Below are 3,221 nucleotides of genomic sequence, written 5' to 3' on the forward strand. Positions count from 1 at the left end.
ATCCCACCAAGTTTCTGTAAACCCTATTATGGTTGGGTCTGAACTGGCTGTTCTGAGGGCAAGTTCCTCCTGCTGATTCCCCATAGTATAAGCATTGGTATATAGGTATTTAAGCCCCTGCCTAGCTGCGTGTACCACCCCCCCAATTTGGGAAACTGTTTGGACCCCTGTTTCTTACCTGGGCACTCCTAGCATTTGTTACCTGTCTTGCTCGGGTGGTGTCTCCTTGTCTTCCTGCGGCACCCTCCCCCAGTGATGCTAGTTTAAAGCTCGCCGTACAAGATCAGCCAACCTGGAAGAGAAGACACGCTTGCCTTTAGGAGAGAGGTGAAGCCCATCCTGCCCCAGCAAGTCCCCCGCCTGAAAGCATGGGTCATTATCAAAGAACCCAAGGCCTGCCTGGAGGCACCAACTGCCTAAGCACCTGTTGACCTCTCCAATGCAGGCCTCATCCTCTCCGTGATGTTTCTAACCCGAGCCCCAGGCATGAAGCAAACCTCCCGCATCATGGGGTCAGGCTGACAGATGGGACCTTTCAGTCCTTATAGGATGGAGTCTCCGATGACAAGGACCCAGGGTTTCTTCCTGCTGGTGTTCACTGTCTGCCCATTCTTTACCATTCTTTACCATGTAAGATATTCTTCTTAGCATAACTTGCTAAATGTCCATTAGGTTAGAGAAAGGCTAACTGTATAGTCCAGTTGTTTGAGTGGTCACATGAGATATGGGAGACAAGTTAAAGACAAAGGTTGCAATACTACAGTGGGAGAGAATGAGAGAGACCCACCCAGAAAGAGACCCACACTGATGAGTAAAGCACTGTATATGAGGCATAATAAAGAATGACTAAGTAAGAATTCAAACTTTGAGGTCTCCCAAATTCCAAATGAATGTTCTACTTTCCAGGCTATTCTGGAATGGGCTGGTTTTTTTTTATGAAAAAAATTGCAAAGGTCTCAATGCCATCCCAGTCTGAAACAGTGACATTTTTTAAACTACAGTTTTGATTAGTGGGAGAAATCATTTCCTGCTTATCTGCAAGTATGGAAACAAGACAGCAATTGTTTTACTGCTTAGGGATCCTGCTTCATGTGGACTAGTTATTGCATCATGTATTTTTAAGAGGAAGGAAAAAAAAGATTATATGGAGTTTTTCTTTGTTGGGGTGGGTGTGTAAATTCATAGGATCGGGATATATTCCCAGAGTCTCTCTCAGAGAAGCCTAGAGGTCCTGTTGGTAAAGAACCTAGGGGAGATACCAATTTCCATCTCTCATTCTTTGTTTCACAAAGATTAGAAGGACATTCACAAAGCTAGATGGGAACTAAGAGAAAATGTCGGTATCTGTTATAGACTAGTATGTGTTCCCCAAGATAAGGAAAAGGAAGGGGATGGATAGATCCTGTGTGGGTTCTGGGTGCTTAGTTGAGGAACCTTGTGAAGTCTAGAGGATTGCAATGTTCTTATTAAAATTCCTCAAACTTCCCAAGAAAGTTTTCAGAATTACTTCTCCTCACCTCTTTGCAGTATTGTCACAAGAAATTTATTTTAAATCTTGGCATCTATAATCTATATATAAAGAATGCAGAATCATTAGGGCTATGCTGGATTTTCTAGCAAATGCTAATAGTTTATGCTGAAACACTAGCACCATTGACTTGTTTAATTGCTGTCTAAGTCCTAATAACCTCAAAGAGAATGAAAGCAGCTAGTGGCAATTTAATGACACTAACATCACAGGATAAATCTTGGTAACAGATAAAACACGTGAAGGACCAGTGGGCTAATTTATTTTTAAATAAAATGCGATTAAATGGTATGACTACAAATATCTTAAGCAGGTAAAAGAAATGTTATGTAGTTCCAGTGTTTTGGAATTTCTTACATGCTGTGATATGATTCAGAGGACTGAAGATTTGCTCTATTATTCAAAAAACAGTTTGCCACATTTTCAGATGCCCACTGATGTATGCTTAAGTCCTGATGAATATGAATAAGCTGTTTCTACCAACCTACATGCACTGGTGGATTGCTGAAAAGCCAGTTGAGGGGCATGGAGGACAATAAGCTGTATATTAGCAAAGCTGCAGCCGAAGGGACAGCACAAGCACGTAAAAAGGACGTGTAAAAAGGAAAATCTTGAGTAAAGGTAGGGAGGTTGTATAACCTCTGCATTTGGCACTGATGGAATGCTGCTCAGGTCTGGTGTCCACATTTTCAAGGGATGTGGATAAATAAATGTTTCAGAGAAAAGCCACAGGAATGAATAATAGACAGGAAAGCATGCGTTATAGTACCTCAATATAGAGATAGATCTAGTAAGGGACTAAGCAGTAAGCATAAAGCTATACAAACTGAGCAAGGCTGTGTACACTGCTTATAGATAAGCCCTGTCCATTTTTATGCACCAAGGCTCACAAATTAGGCAATGAAGTTGGGTTAGGAATGGGTCTGAGAAGCTCGAAGTGGACATGACCTCATACCCTTGCATTGCAGTTAGACTCCCTGTATCAGAAATGTTAGTGTGATTGCCATGGAGTGCCCTATAGAGGGGTGATTGCTTAAGACTACTGTAGCCCTGTCTAGTCTCTGTAGACATGTTGCCATGAGTGGGAACATGCGTTTCCCCGGGGACAAACAACAGCGGCAGAATATGTATGCTGCTGCTTGTCTCTGAAGAACGCCCATGCACATGTGCTCCAGCACACAGCACGTTGCCATGGGTGGGGTTGGGTAGGCTGGGGTCAACACCTGAGGTCTATAGGCCTCTGGGGCTGCAGCTGTGGTGATTCTGCAGCAGGGAGCCTCACTGGCAGCTGGAGTGTGGCTTCGGCTGACAGAGCCCCAGTTCTGAGTGCCACGTGCCACTTTTTTAGCAGCATAGGGAACACCACATGTGTGGTGTGCGGCACTGCAGACAGGTCTGTGATGCTGCACACCACCCATACATGCTCATCTGCACATGCCCTGTGAGTGTTCCTTGAAGCCACCCCAGGCATGTCTGCTACTGCAGGGGGAGACCAGTCTCCCTCCTACTCTGAGAATTCGGTTTATCATGGTCCCTGATTTTTCATGGCCCTGACTCAAGTAGCTAGCATCCAGTTCTGCTCCTCAGAGAGGGTTTCATAGATTTCATAGATTTTCATAGACATTAGGGCTGGAAGGGACCTCGGGAGATCATCGAGTCCAGCCCCCTGCCCAAAGGGCAGGAAGTCAGCTGG

The 3,221-nt window shown here is 44.6% G+C and overlaps 1 long non-coding RNA gene across 1 annotated transcript in view; it reads left to right on the forward strand.

Moving 5' to 3' along the window:
- Positions 1 to 448: 448 nt before the first annotated feature.
- LOC109306140 overlaps positions 449 to 3,221 on the forward strand; it is a 12,686-nt gene continuing 9,913 nt past the window's right edge. The window contains exon 1 of the long non-coding RNA XR_002099868.1: positions 449 to 459. This is a non-coding gene — a long non-coding RNA (uncharacterized LOC109306140). The remainder of the gene's footprint in view (positions 460 to 3,221) is intronic.

The sequence above is a fragment of the Crocodylus porosus genome, unplaced genomic scaffold (assembly GCF_001723895.1).
Source record: "Crocodylus porosus isolate Cpor-Errol unplaced genomic scaffold, CroPor_comp1, whole genome shotgun sequence".
NCBI lineage: Eukaryota > Metazoa > Chordata > Crocodylia > Crocodylidae > Crocodylus > Crocodylus porosus.